The sequence below is a fragment of the Catharus ustulatus genome, chromosome Z, assembly GCF_009819885.2.
Source record: "Catharus ustulatus isolate bCatUst1 chromosome Z, bCatUst1.pri.v2, whole genome shotgun sequence".
Lineage (NCBI taxonomy): Eukaryota > Metazoa > Chordata > Aves > Passeriformes > Turdidae > Catharus > Catharus ustulatus.
The window spans coordinates 62,871,291-62,891,512 of NC_046262.2; the positions used below are offsets into that span (position 1 = coordinate 62,871,291).

The 20,222-nt window shown below is 38.7% G+C and overlaps 1 long non-coding RNA gene across 1 annotated transcript in view; it reads left to right on the plus strand.

The window, feature by feature from the left end:
* Positions 1–7,408: 7,408 nt before the first annotated feature.
* LOC117010530 overlaps positions 7,409–20,222 on the plus strand; it is a 37,989-nt gene continuing 25,175 nt past the window's right edge. Inside the window, exons 1-2 of the long non-coding RNA XR_004420702.1 lie at positions 7,409–8,067; positions 9,109–9,395. This is a non-coding gene — a long non-coding RNA (uncharacterized LOC117010530). The remainder of the gene's footprint in view (positions 8,068–9,108; positions 9,396–20,222) is intronic.

Genomic DNA, 20,222 nt, shown 5'->3' on the forward strand with positions numbered 1-20,222 from the left:
ATTCCCCTCTATTCCCATCTCCTTCACACACAAAAGGTTCCAATTTTTTTCCACAATTCCCTCTATAGGGAATGTTATATTGGTACTCTTTAGCAGTGGTGTAGTCAAAATATGCACTTAAATAGAGAGAGTAAAATAAAAGCACATAGGAAGTTGGAGTTATTGATTATTTTTTTCTCTTTGAATGAGTTAGTTTATGAGTCAAAGGACTTTATTGAAAGTATACATTAGCTAGTTAAAGTAGCAGTGGAATTCTTGTCGGGACCAAAACACAACACTAAATTATCTTTTGTTTTCCTGTTTTCCTTCCAAATGGTAAATGTTGGTTTGTATTTGGCATCAAGGTGAAACTCTTTTCCTCTGTAGTCATCCTTCGTCTTTTAATCCTAGAATCTTAAGGAGAGTTTCACTTTTGGCTGATATTAATACTGCCTGTATTTCAGAACCAGATGGGATCTCTCCAGAGGGAGTTTAAATCCAGACTCCTGTAGATGTTACAGAAGCTGGCAAGCCTCACAAACCCCTGGACCTGTGTGTCTGTGTTTGTCAAAGTGTTTGTCAGCAATTTGCATGGAATTTGGGTTTTTTTTAACACTTTCACTACATTTTGTTCCTTAGACAAATAACAATGAAACAACTGCTCTCTGAGAGCTTATAGCTCTATATAAACCACTAAAAAAGGCAGGCACTGTTAAAAGAAAAGTATTAGGTTTATTCAGCTCTCTTATATTTTTATCAATACTTATCATTTGCTAAGATCCTGAAAAAATGAATGTGCATTTCGAACTCTTTTATGGAAATAAGCAAGCAAAAAGATTGCAAAAAGGGCAGAACACTTTGATTTTTAAGCTGATACTAAATCTTTTGTGTCAGGTCAGCTCAATACTAAGATCCCTATGGCTACTGTGTCAGTGTCTGATGAGACCGGCACTTTTGTTTTATTATGTTAATTACTGTGAGCCACAATCTTCTGCTTCCCATCGTGAATTCTGTGGCTTGTCCAGAGGAGAACTTACAGACCCCAGAGGAGGCACAGTTCATACAGGAAATTTGGGACCTGCAAAATATCAACGCATCAGACTGAACTGCCTGACCACAGCTTTCAAGGGACAGTGCTGCACTGCAGTAAGGCACAGCTTGGTGCTGAACTGCTTCAGAGTAGAATGTTTTGGGTAAGGAAAATTTGTAATCTTTTTCAAGCAACTCTCAGTTAAGTAGTTAAATAGTTCATCAGTGTTTTCCTGTTGTAAAAATAATTAATTCTGATTAAAAAAAGCCTTTTGGAAAACACAGTAAGAAATTCCTTTATGGGGTAAAGATATTAAAGGCTAGGACAGAAAAATAAGAAAAATGTCATGTTTGTGGTGAGAAGGAAGATATTCTTCTCGGTGAACTCTAACTTTCAAGTGAGGACAGCACTGAGTGTACAAAATCTTCTGGGATGCCGTGACAGCTCAAACCTGCTGGCAGTTCAGTTGGATGGAGGTGTCATGAAAACTCCTACTTTAAATCCTCCAGCAGTTTCCTGCACACCGTCTGAACTGGAAGAAGGACATCTCGGAACACAGAAGGCAAACATCCCCCATTTTCTTTTGGATAACAGGCACAGCCGGATTTATCCAGCCCAGGTGATATATGCCTCCCATAATGACTTGCTGGTGGCAATACCCAAGATGTGGAATTTTACTTCTGGGGAGGTTTTTTCCCTTGAAAAGAGATTAGCAGAGTAATTTTGTTTTGTTTTATTTTTCTTCTTATGTATTTATTCTTACCTATTTTGTGCTTCGCATCTCCTTTGGCATCATGGCTTAATCTGGCTGCATCAGGCAAAAAGGGTCAGACTGAAGAAGCAGTAATCCACACAGCTGCCTGCACAGGCAGAGGTGGCAGGGGGATCACATAGCAGGGAAGTGTGCATACAGAGTAAAACCTACGGTTTGCATCAATTATTCTGCCATGCAGCTCTGGGCATTAAACTTAGAACCAGCAAATGAGTGGCAAATGTAGGGGAATCAAACTTCGTTGGCTGAATTCCCAGGGTGGCTTGAAGAAAAAGATGAAAAATAAAAACACTCAACAAAAGGAAAAGCATAATGCTTCCTGTAGTGTTACACAATGAAGTTTTATACACCCTATTGAGCTCTTCATCTAACGTAGATCAGTGACTACACTGACTTTAGCAGAACTGCAGTATTTTGTAGGTGTAGTTTCCTGTGATGCACAACCTCCTGAATCAGATATTTGTGGTAGTTGAACTTTGTGGCAGGTTTTACATTGTTTCTTTAGCATGAAATTTTTATTTCTTTTTGTACAGTGTTTCACTTTAAACAACCTTTTGTTTACACTTAGAATCCATAGACACTAAAATAATATCATTAAGCAGAATGCAGAGAGCTCTCACCACTCAGTTCCTTGCTCTCTGGAGCAGCACAAACAAGTCTGGAGGATATTCCCAGTGTTTTTGCATCTTTTTCATATAACCTGCATTCGAACAACAATAAACATAAATTGTCCCACACATCCAAAATCATGCTGGGGTAGAAAAGGACCCAGAGGAGAGACAGAAAAAGTCAAGTGGTTAGAAAAAGTAATGAAAATGCAATCAGGGTTTTTGAGTTTCAAAACAGAATAAGGCTGGTAGCTATTGCTCTTCCTGGGAATCCTGGATATTGAACATCTAATTATCTTAAAATGTACATATGGCAGTGTGGTATGCAATGTTCAATTTTCTGATTATCCCAAAATGGTTTTGTAAATTAAAAAAAATTAAACTGATTGTTTTGCTTAATAACAAGACTGGTACACAGATGAGTTCTTTAATGAACTGTATTATTTCTTTGTTCAAGTTCAATTTCACAATGAGGTTTTTAAAATAAGTCTCACAGTGAGAGTGATTTGGATTGTGTACACATGTGTCTATTGCATAAAAGGGATCCAAAAAACTTGTGCGAATTAAAAGATGGTGGAACAGGTTTTCTGTGGTTATTATATTTAATAATTTTGCCATTTAACAAGCTCTCCCATTATTTTCCACATTTGACCAAAACCATAAAACCTGAAGACATTCTTCAGATTTTTCTTTTTGTAAAAAATAAAATTCAAAAAAAAAAAATTAAAAAAAAATTTAAAATCCAGCTAATTGTTTCAGGTTATGTGAAGTTTCCACCATTGTTTTGCTCTACTACTGCAGTAGCAGCCAGTTAAATCTACCACTGCAGCAGCAGCCAGTTAAATCTGAATCTTAGGTTTTGCTAAAACATGTCCTATGTGTTCATACTTTTCAGACATAACTGCAGTTCTTTGTAACTATATTGTCATTCTTACTTCGTCTTGTTTTTGTTTATTGTAGCCTAGAAATCAGTTGTCTATGATACGGAAGTAACTCCCAATATTATCTCCTCTAACTCTGACTAGGCACAAGAAAAGTTATTTTTATTTTTAACCAAGGGGAGAAAATTGCTAGAATTGGCTTTGCATCAAGTTAACAAGGAATGTCCACCTCCATTTTAAAACTGCAATTTTGATCTAACTTATTATGTATTCAGAGAGCTGAATTCATAATAAGATCACAAACTGATAAATTTAAAGTAAGGAAGTAGATATTATGCTCTTAAAATAAGGAGGGCTATTTTAAAGGAGGGAGGGGAAAGAGAGTGGGAGAAAGGACAGCTCTTTGATTTCTGGGGTTTTAAAAATATTATTTTAATTTTCCTGTCTTGTTAAAAAGAATTCATCAAATACAGTACAGGTTTGGCAATCCTCAAATTGGATTTTTCTAATTAAAGAGATCATTCAAGAAAAAAATTGTTTGCTCCTCTGCTAGTGAGGCTTCCTTTTGAGAAGTGTAGGTTTTGCTTTAGGTTTTAATCAGCTTTGGGTCAGGGTCTCGGATTACAAATTCATTACAGCAGGGAATAATCTATGCCTTCTCCTTCCACCTATAAGAAGTCATGATAGTAATTTCATTATAAAATAGTTGTCTTACTGGAAAAAGTACCGCCATAACTCACTGTTTGAACAAAAAAAGGCTTCACTGAAAATCCCTTAGTTCAAGATATTTCCCTCAGCACCATTGCTGGGTTTGACAAGTGCAGTATCTGACAACAATGCAGGTACAGCTCTCAGGTGCTGATGGCTTTCTTCATGTAAAATTGCTTATGAAGAGAAAATAGAAAGAAGACTTCTGCTGTCTTGTGAGATGATCTCTGGTGCATAAAAAAAAATTTAACAATAAAATAAAGCTACTCTAAATAAGTTGAGCCACTTGACCTATGCCATGAAAAAAAGAACTCACTTGGGAAGTTTAGATCCCCCTGCACCATGTTCCAGTAGCAATTTGCAAAAATTACTCCAGCTTCCAACAGAATGAGTGGAGCAGCCCAGAGCTATATGCTTTTTGCTGCATTTCCCTAAACTCTAACATGCAAAACATTGTTTGTTTAGTAATATTTTGCTCTGCTTTCTACTGCCTGTGTGTTCCAAGCTGGGATTACCACCTGATAGTCATTTTTCCAAGCTACGTTGACTAAATGAGTAAAATGGTAACGGATTGTAAAGCCTCTTGTGCACAGGGCAGGCTATTCAAGGCCTGGTGGAAAAAGCTGACCACACTTATGTCCCTATTTGAGAGCTCTGCAGTATGCTTAGGCAAAAAAAGAAAACTTTGTGAGGAATGAATTAACCCAGCAAAATTATGAAGAGGTTCTTTTTTCCTACCTCTACTGGGAAAAAAAAATATTTCTAATAGGAACCATAGACATAAAATACAGGATTTATTTCGTTGAATGTCCACTGAGAGTTTTGCTGAACAAGAGGCTCACAGATGAAGAGGGTAGGAATCTTTATAATATAGCCTCAGAGCTCATGCTGCTAGGAGCTCACTGGCTCTGAGGAGTAAGGGAGTGCATGCAATGAATATAGACTGACCTTCTGAAGCAGCATCCTGCACAATTTTTCTGCTAACATTTCTCTCTAAGAGAAAAAGTCCCTTTGTGTGACTGCTTAGTGCTTAATGTTACGTAAAGAAGAGTCTGCTCCTAAACAAAACTTTTTCTCCATGGAATATAGTCTGACAGTGAAATAAATGGCTTCTTATTAACAGGAGCTCAAACAGCTTCAGTTTCTGAGACATGAACAAAATTTTCAAGACCAGAAATCCTTTGCAATTTTACCCTCATTTTCTTTATGCTGCAATCTCAGATGCCTGGTATGGACATGAGAGAAATTTTTACTCACATGATTCTCAGAATGCTGTAATTCACAGTCTGCAGAGCCTGAGAAATAGGCTCTGAAATGAAAGAAGGCTGCTGATGTCATGATGAAATAAGCGAGCTAGTGTAATTTCTCTTCTGCATAGATAAGTAAGTTTCAGAGCCAATAAGTGACAAAGCTCCAGCTTTAATGATTTTCCTCATAACCCCTTGGAGAGTCATAGAAATGAAAGCAGAGCAGTCAGCCCCTGAAATTTGTATAGGTGGGCTAGAGCACAAAAAGCTAGATTAGTGGCATTATATGCAGTACTAGAATATTTTCAGCAGTGCCCTGAATATTATAGAGCAGCATATGTGCAGCCATGCTCAAGCATCTTACTACCAATTATTATCACAATTAAGAGAATCATCATAAAACCTACTTTTCAAAGTAAATGAGACTTATTTGATTGAGTAGCTTGTTCCACTTTCACACTTTCTCTAACCTTCACTGGTGAATTTCAATCATATTTGCCAGAGAGAAATAGACCTCAAAGAAAACATTGTAAGTTCATGATAAATGAAGGAAAATATTCGGTGTGTATTTTCAACGGAAGGCTGACATTGTTATCATGTGTTCACATACATCACCTAGCCGAAACCTATAAGAGGTGGGAAATGATGCTCTGCAAGATCTCTGCTTACTATAGAAATAGGACTTTTTTTGTGTTCTGGATTGTGCAGGGTTGTGGGTCTTCTCCCTCTTATGAAGAAGTATCATATTGTTAAAACTGATCGAATAAATTTTAGAATGGTTTTGTTTTCCTGGGAGTCTTGAACCAGATTATAATAACTACTATGACTGATTCTTGGTTTTGCTTGGTAAAGATTGTCTCCCGAACTCATTCTTACCCTTTCAAAAGCTGTTATACACAGTTACTCTTGTCTTGGACCTCTTTCTGTATGTAATTAACAATTACTTAGGTTCTTCTGTGAAGACCGATGGAAATGTAAGCACAATACTGCAATTAACAGAAGGGAAGTCTTTCAGAAAAGGTGCAGGGAAATTCACTCCCTTCATCCATTTGGCTGCATTCAGAGTACAGTGGGCAATTTCCAGTTCAAAGGGCCTTTGTTTCCTATCAGCTAGACCAATCTGAAAATCATCTATTATTTTCTGATGCAATAAAGCCACACAAGCTGGTGTGGTCATATTGTTGATATCTTAGAAGTAGGAGAGAAAAATAATTTGTATATCCTGTATATGAACATTCAAGTTATGACTATCTAAATGAAAGTAAGTAAAATAAAAATTTTAATCAATAGTTAAGTATATCTAACAGGAAAGTAAGCAGAAACAATAGGAAACATAAGTAAATACTTCATTCACAAAAAAAAAAAAGACATTTTCTTTCTCTAAGGTATACTGTCAGCCTTTACTTCATTTAAAAATAAAGCATGAAAATATCAATATTTGCAATCACATGTATCTATATATATGATACATGTCTGGCTGAAGCAAAGTTCAGCAACCATATAAAACCTCCTGTAAGACAGTACTTTTTTATGACTCTTCAGTTAATTCATCCATCATGCTTTATTTATGCCTATAACAGTTAATAACAGCTATGATTGCTATGTAGCAATCAGTACTAAAAGCTGGCTGCTAGGAGACAACATCAGCAAGGGAATCAAATCAAGCAACCTCTTGATTGAAAGACAGACGCTTCAAGAGATACAACTTCCAGAAGGTAGGACAAATCATACTCCCTTCTCTGAAATTTGGTCAGTGGCCAAGTTAGTTTTAAACTGTGTGGATATATATGTATATGCAGAATCACTGTAATTTCTTTAACTCATATACTTTTTTTTTTTCAATTTTAATCCCCTTCAATATCCCCACTTACTTCTTTTCAATCATTACCCCACTTACTTCTTTTCAATCATTAACCTCTCTTCCCTACTGCCCCCTTCAAAATCCTTCTTTTTCTTGGTTGTGTCATTTCATTATTCCCCCGCTTACACAGGATGCTGCAGCACCCTACACCAGGAAGCTTGGCTGGTCCCTCCAGCAGTCCTTCAGGGAAGCAGCCAGCCCTGTCCTCATTATTCTACAGCCACTGAGGTGGGACCTCTCTGCTGGATTCAACACACTGGCTTTGGTTTTCTGCTCCTATTTATTCTGTTGTGACAAAGCAGAGGAATACTTGAGAGGAATATCGAGACAGCACCAATTGCAACATTTCCATATTTTATTATTTCTTTCCCTATTTCTTGATCTTCCTTTTTGCCTTGTTGTACCTTTGATGTCCCAGATCACTTCCAAATAAACAGCCTGTCCAGAATTATTTTTTACCTTTTGGTCACAGTTCTGCTATCTCCTTACCTGAATTTGACCCTTCTTACACCACTACCTAGTTCACCTTGACACTGCTTGGCATTTGGCACTGCTGCCCTATAAGCTTTCACTCCCTGAAAGGTTCCCTCAGTTAACATTCTGAAATTTGGCAATCAGTCACACAATTCCCCTTAACCATCTGCAAAATCTAACTGTCTCATAGCACTCTGGGTAGCTTTTGTCAGCTTCTGACTGTTATCATCACAGCCAGCAGTTTTTCATCTCATGTCCTGTGGCATCTCATGCTCTGTTCAGACATGTAGACCTCAGGTCAGCACCTATTCATTTTCTTGCAGCAGTAACAGCATACATAACCCTAAAGACAGATGTCTACCAATGCCTATCAGTACAGATACAAATCTATCATCACATCAAGGGAGAGAAACTAAAAGCATCCATCACTGAGGCCTGCGCTTTGATGATCTGCTCATCTGACAGCACTGTGAACTGGCATGGTGTGCAGCAGAATCTAATTGACATGTAAGTACTGGCCTTTTATTGCTCAGCAAAATGCAGAATCAAAAAGCCCCCTCAAGGTTTGTCAGAGCCTTTGTACTTCCACTGCCATTTTTTTTAACCTTGAAGAAAAGTAGACATTCCTAGCTATTTCTGTCAAAGGACATCTGTATGAATGTTCTCCCAGGTTGCAGCACAGGGCTCACAAGTCGCTGTTTTGTACAAGCTCTGTGCTGGATTAATGTATAGCCCCATATGTGGGGCTATAACATGCAGGAAGCCTGAATGACCTCTTAGTTATTGATTACAGGCAACATTAAGCAGGTCAAAGGTCTAGCACAAGGTAGATAAAAATTTCTCCTATGATAATTTTGAGTCAAATTACAACACACTTCCATTTTCCATTTTAATCCTTCATCTTGCCCAAATTCAGTGCTAACAGTGGTAACGAACAATCTAACATTGTTGAACAGGCATTCAAGATAGGAAGGGGATGATCCCTTGTCATATGGTCAAGAATTAAAAGTTTGAATGGAAGCTGAAACTTGTTGGCTCTAATTGGTGCTCCTGTGCATCCTACCAGTTCCCTCTCAGTAGGCTATGCTACATGTTCTATATAGAACAATAGGGAGGAGAAATTGGAAAAACTTGATCTCACCCTGTGTCAGTTCCTCAGCTTATATGAATCAACCTCAAAGTCACTGATACATAAGGGTCAAGCTTCCAGCCTTCCTGAACCTCAAAATAGGTTGTTTTCTGTAGTTTTCAAGTACTCCTAAGCAGCGTGGCTTGAGGAGAAGCTTATTTGATTTGCATTAAGAAAATTATTGACAAGAATATTTAACATCTGCTTTGAGAGGATTCAATACTATGGTGAGACTCGAGAGTTCTTTTGGGGTGAGCACAAGGATTTATATTGTTGTGAGTCTTTGATCCTGTGTTAAGAAGCAAAGTTTTTGGCTTGTCATGGCTCCAGCATAAAGGCCTGGGACCTGAGTGGGTTGCACAAGGAAGTAAGATGCAGTTAACACCAACCCTTTGACACCAGTTATCTCCACTTCACAGATGATAAGCCATTGCTGAAACATCGCAAAATGTACTGAGATTTCTGAGGTCAAGAAGTTGAAGAACTACTCCAAGCAAACCTGGAATTTATTCTGGAATAATGTAATTTGTGCCTTCCTAAAGGCAAGTACTGCTTCAGAAAAGCTGTTACCTGCTCTCCAAGGTGAGAGAAGAACCCTTAGGACATCTCCAGTGATTTATTTTGTCTCTCATACTCTTCCATCTCCACTACAACAAGGATCTGGCTTGTTTTCCTCTCAATATGCCAACGAAAGTGAATTCATTGTGTAAGTGACCCTATAAGTTTTGAATTATACAAATTCTTTCTCTACTTTAACTAATCAAAGAAGTAACCTCTTTTAGTCCAGCTCACAGCCAGTAATTCTACTCCCTCCTATTTGTCTAATTCACTAGTATGCATCTTGGAACTAGAACAGAATTATATTGCTACTGCAGGAAAATCAACAAATAAATTTAAAAGGGGTCCAGATTTTAGACCAACTTGAACTAGGAATATACCAGCCAGAATCAAGAGATTGAAATGGATTGGCTATGTTGGGCTATAAATTAATAACTTTGGAAATTGTGTCATAAACTGTTACTATTTTGAAAGAATGTGGCACATACAGAGTTATAGGGAAGGCAGGTGTAAAATTTGTTTCCAGCTCTTATGAGGTGTTTCACTGAGAGCCCCTCTCCCTTCTGTTTGAGAGGCAATCCTGTCAGGACTGTGCGTCTGGGAAGTGTGCCATGTGGCAAAGTAGAACACACCCATTTTTTACATTGACAGTTCCTCACCTTCTACAAGCAGCAAATTAATCATGAGGCTTTAATTGGATTTGGCCATATGACTATGAGCATAGTTCTGGCCCCAGCAATAAAGAAATGGCAGACCAATTCATTAGATACACTTCTGGTATTTCAGTCACAATTTAAGTCAATGTTGAGCTCCATATCTTCCATTTCTTATTATCTCAACTATTTGTGTCAGCAGTATCCAAGGATACCTATATTTGCATGGAATTATAAGCTTCATTACTTTTCTTCATTCACCATCACACAGTGGGAAACTTATATTTAGCATAATCTAAATTCTGCCACTCAGAAGCAGAACAGTTGTATGCACATTAATAATGTGATTATGTATATATACGTGAATATATTTAACCACAATTACCCAGTGTAGTCCCCTAAAGTGTTGTATGAAGGGCAGGCATTTGCATAGTTAGTGCTTATGGGGCTTATAGGGTTTTTAGTGAATTGAGTGAATTTAGAAAAAGCATCTTTTGAGCAGAAAGGCTGAGAGAAAGTGAAGCAGGTGAGTCCCAGTGAGGTGTCAGCAGAGCACATCACCTGTTTACATCAAGATATTATTGCTAATTGTATGCACCTGTAATGCTAAATGTATGCACCTGAGACCCAGGTGTCACTTAAGCCTGAGTAAGGAGCAACAAAATTCTTTGCGTAAAAGCAGGCAGTGTGATATATTGACTAGCATCAAATTATTTCCCCCTCTCACTGCCTCATTTCTCATGGTTGGGACTGAGATCCATGCTGTAAAGTGAGATCACAGCTATTTGTTGCTTCCTTGAACTGGAGTGGGCAGAATGTCTGTCTTGATTTCCACCACAAATGAAAAAAGGAAGTGAATTAAAGAAAGAGGAATAAATTTACTGCAGGTTGAGAAGAGCAAAAATTACTAACACAAACTCTTTTTAGTTCATGGCACATCTTCTCCCTATATGTTTAACTACTCAAACTGTTTCCAGGCTCCCTGCATTTCTGCTTTTCAGCAGTGCTCTTTACACCCTCTGTGTTTGCTCTCTATGTCACATGGAACCTAGGCACCTGTGTCGTGTCCCAGAGGTGGTACCAGATGTCTAAGGTCTCCCAACCCCAAATCTCCTGCCCTTTCTTCTTTTCTCTTTTCCTCTCTATTCCTAGGCAAGTTTTTATTACTGACCTTCTGGAAAACATTCCCTGCTGCCTCAGTCCCATTTTGCAAGCTGTTCAGTGCAACCTGTGCCATGGTTAATGAACACCCCAATTAGTCAAGAGTCAGGGCATCTAGGGTCCCCAAGGTCTACTTCCTTATCTAGCCTTCCAGTCACTTCTCTTTGTCTTCACTGCCTGACCTCTGAAGGATGCTCTCATGTGAGTTCTGCAATCTGAAGCAGAGTGCTAGCACTTGAGCTTCCTTTGACCCTCCTGCGCTGGTAGCTCTTGAACGTCAAGTGATGCACATCACAAGTGATGCTCATCACAAGCGTCATCTTCTCAGCAGCCTTCTTCAGCACCCACCAAATGTAACCAGAGCTTCCATACCTTCCCGAGCTTCCTACTCCCCCAGGGAAGTTGCCGAGGTCAGCAGCTGCTGCACAATCTCATTGATCAGGAAAGCAAGTCCACAAAGACTTTCTAAGACCTAAAAACTCTCTAGATATACAAGGAGTAGGGTACTGTGAATCACAAACACCTGTTCTGATGAAGTTTTTAGTTTTTTAAGAATATCCTAACTTTAATGTTTTTCTTCATCTGTTATGTGATTCACTTTTCTTTATTCAGGCTCGTTCCCCAAGAGTACTTTAGAGTCAAATAAATGTCTTCTGGGTTTTCTGTATGCAACAGCTTCATTATAAAAACAGCAGAGAGATGTTGAGGCTAATTATTAAGGAGGAAGCAACTCCGTGTGACATGCACTAGAGCATTGGATTCAGATACAAAAATTCTTAGGACTTTCAGAGTAACTTAGACTTTTGCAAGTTCTTTCAGGCACCTGTTTGTTATGAGGGTGCTGATATTAGCTTATAGAATTTGAAAGTTGAAGAGAAATGTTAGAAAGAGTTAAATGCCATTATTCACTGGATTGTTTATAGCAGAGATCTCTGTACAAATATCTTACTTGAAGAACCTGTTTTCTACTTTGATGGGAAAGAAGAAAAATAAGGAAGACAGAAAACAGAAAGTTTTGCAGCTTTAACCACATGTTATTAAACTGTGGTGAGCCAGAGAGTAGGTATTAGATAATTGGACTATATGATTGCTTAATAGAAGAGAAACCTGATTTTTCCAGAGTTGCTTAACTGGGAAACTCAGATATTGTGAGATCAACAATTACATTAAATGTTTAAATAAGAAATGTATTTTAAATATCCTTAAACTCCCACCACTTATTTACATATAAAACTCAGCTAAGAAAGTAACTAGGCAACAGTGAAGAACTGCAATGCTGATATTCTCTTCATCTTTTACTGCAACTACAGAGCAACCTAAATATTCTTCCTTTTATATATCACTTTCAGTTAGATTTTTTTTCCAGGACTGAAAATATCATAGGAATATTTCCCAATAGTCTATCAAACCCACTTAGTAATGGAGCATTTATATTGAATACTCTTGTTTATGTTTTTATATATACTAGATATCAGTGTCAGAAAAATAAAGTCAGCCAAAGGGGCCTAAGAAGCAACAAACTGCTAAACGTTTGATATCCTTCTTTAATAACACATATGTTTTTTGATAATGATTCCTTTTTTCTTCCTGATTAAAAGAAGCAGGATGAAAAAGCATTTTTCGGCAGAAAAATAAGGCTAAACATTAAGACAGAAAGTAAAACACATACAGATGTAGACCACCAAAACAAAGTGAAACTTCATAGATAACTGCTTATTTTAAGCCAGATTTAACAGTAATCAGAAAGTAATGTGGGTATTCTAGTCAAACAGTGACCTATCTAGTAGTCCTTTAAAATTTATATAGATATAGTGGTATTTGTTTCATTTGAATATTTTTAGAAAAATGCTTGTATTATTTTTAAACCATTTCTAAGGGCCTCATTTTTGATATTAAGTGTTTATTTTTTCCCTTCTTTCACTGTTCCTATGAATCTAAAAGCTTCTTTTCTTCCAATTTTCTTATTTTCTTACAACTACAACAGAAATTCAAAACATCATCAGAAGCAATCACTTAATACTACTTGAAAAAAATGCATTTTTTTAAAACCTGGACAAATAAAAGTGCACAGTGCACATATCAATTTTACCTGCATATGGAGTCAAATTTTTCACTCTACCCATTAATTCATTTTAAAGGAGTTTGGAAAAGGACATTTTTCTCTTTCTCTTGAGGAAATTATTGAGTACACACTGTATATGTACATATTCTGTTTTAGCACTTCTGTTTCAATTACAGAGTGATTTGTTATGATTTAGTGATTACTCATCTTGTTTTATCCAACCTTATCCTGTTACAGAAACACTACACTGCTTTTCTAAGGTACATATTTTTATGGGAACATTGTGAAATTAGATATCAAGAAAATAGTGTCTACATGAACTCAAAGTGACTCAAATGGATTTGAGTTTCAGAGACCACATAAGAAGTGGATGAGAAAGACACAGATATTTCAGAATATTGTAGGCCTAAAGATGCAGGTTTTAGAAATTTTTGCAAAAGCAGTTATAAGTTAGTCTTGTCAAGATCAGATATGCCTGCAGCTCTGATAATGGTGGTGTCACTATTCATTTTATAAACACAAAACTGAGAAATATTATCAAAATCCTGCTGTTGTAGAAGGCAGTGGCAGCCCCATGATCGGCTTCACAGGCAATCAGTATTTTGTCCAAAGATGCTAGCTGCCTGTAAGACAAAATGAACCATGTTAAAATATTACCTTTGACTAGAAGGAAAATTTTCAAATTTCTACAAAATTCTCATTGCTTCAAAGTTCTACAGTTCTTTGATTGAGGAGGAGTTTGAAGGAGCCACCAAGTCTTTTGGCACTAGAATCATTCCTGTCTAATTTATGTTTTAAGAAGTTTAGAGAAAATTCCATTGCTTTATGGTTTTGTTGATTTCACACTGCAGACTGAAAAACACTGTTTAATGTTAAGGATGAGTCATATTTGCTTGGATTTTCAACATACTGTGGTCAGCAGGATGCATATGTCTTTGGGAACAACAATATGTTTTCAGAAGCACTTCAATTTTTTTCATCTGATATATATACTAATGTCATCAGTTAACCAGTTTTTTATTGCCTTCACAAAATCTATTATAAAAAGCTTAATTGCTTATCTAAGAGGTTTATCAATTCAGCATGTCAGATTCTTTCTTCTATTTAAAAAAAACTCACTCGTTTAGGTCTTGTAGCTTTACATCAAGCTGAACAGACAGTATATATGCTTACGGAAAACCAGCTTACAGGCTAATCTTTAAATAGCCTCCTCCTGAAGCAGCCGTGAACAAGTCAAGGCTAAAGTCTCAGTTGGTGTGTAAATCTGGCTTCAAACAAAAATGTATTGATCTTTAAATTAGCAGAGGCAGCTTCCTAAATTCTGCTTTCTGTGTTAAGCTCTGAAATACTTGAATGTCTAGTGGTTTTAGGACATCATCCATGGAAGAAAGAAAGTCTGTCGAAAAGCAAATTACTCCAACCTCCCTACTCTGTCTGGAGCTCATGATATCAGTGAAACTGTAGAAATCTATGGCAAGGAATGACTGGCAGCTGTCGGACAACAAACAGTTATAATGACTGACTCACTCCCCTGGGTAAACTTCAGTGATGAAGCTGTGATGTGCAGTGTAAGTGCTCCTGATATTGAAATCCCCTATCAAAAAACAGACAGTAAATTAATATTTCTATCTCTGGTGAGTGCAACAATGTATTTTATTAATGAGCAGCATGGAAATTACAATTTTTTAATGAAAGGTTAATCATGAGCAACATAAACTATCACTTCACAGTCTGTTGACAGGGATGCAACTCTATGAATTTAATTTCTGAATTTTATTCAGAAAAAGAAGAAAAACTGCTTTTCTAAAACTGCTCTCAGATTTTCTTCTTGTGGTAGCCAAAAAGAGTGACTTGCTTAAAAATGTAAAAGTTGAAAAGAGTGGTTTAATGTTTTATTGAGAGCTGTTTCTATATCTGATGGAGTTTTGTTGTGTATCCTATAAAACCTAACAGAGTCCAAGCTAAGAAATACAAAATGTATTACATGTACCAAGAAATGTATGTACAGTAATTTCACGATTACAAGCCACACTGAATATAAGCCGCATCTCCAGATGTCAGCAACATTTCGTTCTTTGTCCATACATAAGCCGCACCTGATTATAAACTACTCTGTTATTCGCAGGGAGGACCTGCGTGCAACAAAGTTGCCAAGTAGTAACAGAGTAGCGGGATCGTGGGATTTACTGCCTCGGTTCGGGCTGTGTGGGCTTGGCCCACTCAGGGCTGCTGACGGGACCAGGTGGCCCAGCTCGGCGGGGCTGGTCGGGGCCGACCACCACTGCCGCCGGGCTCGCTCGCCCCGGCCCGGCGCTGCCCCACGGTGGCAGGCAGGGATGGAGCCTACTGGCACGCACAATGGTGGCAGCAGGAGGAGAAGGAGCCCCCCCACTCCCGCGGCGGCAGGTGGGGATGGAGTCTGCCTGCTCCTGCAGCAGCAGCGGTGGCAGGCGGGGGCGGGAGCCCCCCTCTTCGCCCCCAGGCCTCAGGGATGGCAGCATGGAGCCCCCTGCCTCTGCCCCAAGCTGTGGGGATGACAGCACGGAGCCCCCCACCTCCTCCCACACACACTGCCGGCGCAGAACCCACCTGCACCCGCCGCGCAACAGAGTAACCAATTTGTAACAATCACGCAATTCCAGGTTTTACCGGCAGGTGCTTGGCTCGGTACCTCGGCACCTGGGGTTGGAAATTTCAGAAAAATTTTCACATATTAGCCGCTCCTGAGTGTAAGCCGCATTTCTGGGGTGGGAGCAAAATTTTAGTCAAAATGGTGCGGCTTATAATCGTGAAATTACTGTGACTAGATCAAGATGCAGTGAAGATACAGGTCTTCACCCTGATTTTAAGAAAGAAGGGGAAAGGATAAGATTGTAGAGTGCAGACTGAGACAAGAAAATACAAATAAATTGATCTCCAAGGAAATCTAGAGAAATAATGAGAAAGATGGGGAATTGGAAATTAGTGAGTACAGAGGTGAGAGAGCTTTTCCAAAAATCAGAGTAGGTTATCAATAGCAGGAGTTGAGGAAATGGAGGGGAATAAAGATGGTGCAAAACTGTGGCATCTGTCTTTTTTTATTTCCTTTCTTAAGGAAACAGCATTACATTGGTCCCTTTCAGTTTTTATTGATGGCTACTATCTGATGTGTCTGACCAACAAAAGCTGAAAGTATAGGGCTAAAAGATAAAGATCACTTGGTGCTGTGGATGACAGCAATAAGGTGGGAGGCAGGTTCACTGACAAGGGCCAGCTCTTCCATGCAGAACAGGTAATTATTTCTCCTGTTGATCCTTATAATTGCAATTTGAATAGCAGAACAGCATATTGCCCCCTGACCCTGAGGCATTGCATGAGCTGTGAAGTCACATAAGAGTGAAGCACCACAAAAACTAATGGGGAAACTAGACTTTCTGTGTAAACAGGTCTCTTGAGACAAGTCCTCTGTGCCCTGTCTCACCTATCATGTAAGAAGGCTCCAGAGGAGATGGGTAAGACTGAGGTTCTCACAACGTTTTGAGAAGTCCACAGAGAGTGAATAACAACAACATTACAAAGAATCAAAGGCGATTGGAGGATGACCTTCGCATAGAATAGAATAGAATAGAATAGAATAGAATAGAATAGAATAGAATAGAATAGAATAGAATAGAATAGAATAGAATAGAATAGAACCCCTTCAGCTGGAAGAGACCTACAATTATTATCTAGTCCAATTGCCTGACCAATTCAGGACTGACCAGTTTAAAGCCAGCTATTAAAGGCATTGTCCAAGCGTTACAAATTCTGAAAAGACTGAAGTGTTGACCACCTCTCTAGGAACTCTGTTCCAGTGTTTGACCACCCACTTTTATCTGTAAATACATGGTTCCTAATGTTCAGCTTTAACCACCTCTGGTGCAGTTTTGAGCCACTCCCACATGTCGTCACTGGATCACAAAGAGAAGAGCTCAGCAGCACTTCTCCCAGCCGTCTCACCAGCCACTCCCCTGAATATATTCAGGGACCTTCATGTTCTTCTTAGTTTGTGGAGCCAGCACTGTCAGCTCACAAGGTGAGGTGGCACCAGTGTCCTGTACAGCAGGATCACCACCCCTTTTGTGGCTGTGCTGTGTTTAATGTCCCCAGAATGCAGATTGCCCTCTTGGCTGCCTAGGCACACTGCTGGCTCACCGTGAGCCTGCTACCAACCAGCAGCCCCAGATCCTGCTCTACAGGGCTGATCTCTAGCCACTCCTCTCCCAGTCTGGGAGTACGACCCATATCCTTAGTCACTCTGTCACAGGTGCAGAGTAAGGCACTTGAACTTGTTAAATTTTGCACCATTAATTTTTGTCCAATGCTTCAATCTACATCCCTGTGCATGGCCTTGCAATCTCCAAGGGATTCAAGAGCACCTCCCAGTTTGGTATCAACAGCAACCTTGTAAATGATACATTCAATTAATTCACCTACACTGTTGATAGATATATTGATCAGAACTGGCCCTAGAATCAAGCTGTGAGGATCACTGCTGTTGGCTGGTCACTAGCCAGGTGTAAGTCCTATTCACTACATTCCCTTGAGCATAGCCCTTCAGCCAGGTCTTCACCCAACATCATGAACCTGCTTATTCCACAAGTGAACTACCTCTTCAGAAGGATGTTGTGCATCAAAATCCTTACTAAAATCAAGAAAAACTACATCCACCATCTTCCCTTCATCCACAAGGTGGGTGAGCTCATCGTAGAATACCAGATTTTAGCTAAATAGGACTTTACCTTTCTGAACATGAGTTGACTGTGTCTGACGATTGCATTGTTCTCTAAATACCGTTCAACAGTATCCAGTAAAACTTCCCCATAATTTTTCAGGAAGGTTAGACTCATAGGTCTGTAGTTTTTTGGGTCTTGATCATTTTATGGATTGCAGTAACTTTGGTAGCTCACGGTCAGCAGGGACCTCCCCAGATTCCCAAGAACTTTGGTAGATGATCAAGGCATGTGATAAAATCCTAGAATCATTAAGGCTGGAAAAGACCACAAAGATCATTAAGTTCAACTCTGACCAATCACCAGCATGTCAACTAAAACACGGCATGAAGTGCCACATGCAGTTGTCTTTTGAACACTTCCAGGGATGGTGGCTCCCCTACATCCACAGGCATCCTGTTCCAATGCCTGACATTGTTTCCGGTTCTGCTCTCCAACCAGAACTTCTGGCACAGCTTGAGGCCATGTCCCCTCCCTCTGTCACTGGTTCCCTGGGACCAACCCCCACCTGGTTACAATCTCCTTCCAGGCAGTTGTAGAGAATGTTTAGGTCTCTCTTGCGCCTCCTTTTCTCCAGGCTAAACTACCTCAGCTCCCTCAGCTGCTCCTCATAGGATTTATTCTCTGGACACTTCATCTCCATCACCCTGCTTTGAACTTGCTTCAGCACTTCAATGCCCTTCTTGTAGTGAAGGGCCCAGAACTGGACACAGAACTCAAGGGGTGACCTTATCAGTGCTGGGTACAGTGTCCCATTACAACATCCACTAGTTCCTTCAGTACTCTGGAATGAAAGTATTACTTTGTGGTTTTTTAATGGAACTTTGTTGTCTGAGCATGTCATCCATTTGTATCCACTGAAATAATCGACTGGTTATTACCGAGTGTATAACTATTTGTCTCCGAGTTTGCCAAAGAGTGTGAATGTCTTCCATATTACACAGACCAGGAAGGGAAATCATGTTTCATGTGAGACAACTGTATATCATAATTACTACCTTGTACTTGTAACCTGATTAAATTCCATTGCTGTATCATCCCTCTAAATTAATATGCCACCTTATATTTGTGTTTAAGAACCAGTCTTATTTATGTCCCATTTAACTGAATCATTTTCTTTTGATCTCCTGGACACATTGCAAGGCCAAAGGCTACCCTCATAGAATGTACTAAGTATGTATTTAGGAGACTGGAATTTCATTATTAGTATAGAAATATATTCTGAATATTTTCATATGTGACTTTTTAAAGTTCTCAGTAGAGATCAATGGACTTTAAAGCTATATTTGTTCCTATTCTAGTTTCTCACAGAGTACAAATAATGCATTCCCTTAATTTAGAGGGGAACTCCCTCCTTCCAGCCATTTCTTATTGTTATCTCTAATTGCTGCCAAAGAAGTTCAGATTTTCTAGAGGTATTGCAAGATGTTTTAATTCCAGGCTAAAAAAATTTGCCTTTTATATTTTTTGTTCTGGAATTCAAGGAATATCTCAATATTAACATTTTTATATCTGTTAATTAGAAGGGTTTAATAGGAATGTTACAATTTCTAAGTCTTATTGAAAAAATTAAAAAGTAATGTACTGAGAAGAAATTCACAGTAGTATCTAATTTTGAACTTAATGCAGTCTTGGGTAAGAAGAGAATTCACTATAAACACATTTAAATGCTGTTTAATTATGTTGGTGTATTTCCACAAGAATATCAAAATACATTTAACTGAAAGGTTAATGGAAAAATCAAACAGTTATTGTCTTTCTCATAATGACATGGAGAGACTACAATGACAATCCTCCTCCTAGAAACTTGTAGCAGTAATGCAGCTCCATGACCAGGATGAGCAGACATTCAGAGAGATGACTTCTCAGGCTGGTTGCTATGAATCCCTTAAACCTAATTCCTAGAGAAGTGTGGAGGAGGTAAAGATGCCAGCTGGTTATATTGAATGGCATATGCTATTTCTGCTTAAGCTTTTTGCTCAAGGGGTTTTAGGGCAGGCCATCGGCACAAAAAGTGAGTTCGTTCATGGTAAACGTATGTATCTAGCATGTGTCACTCCTGTACTACCTAAACAATTGGCAGGATCAATGTGACTGAGTGACTTCTGATAAAGGAAGAAAATAACAATTGCATGAAATACAACAAGACCTAGGAAGAAAAAATTACCTCACTAACAACAAATGTAGTGCTATGGATTTCTATATTTTAAGTGGAATGTTGACTTAATAGTTTAGAACATAAAATTAGGTGTTTTGCTTATAAACAGAAGTCAAGAGGGATAATATGATTTTAAATGAAGTATGGTTTGTATCCTGTACAGATTCGGGGTGTGTGGGAGATGTTAGGA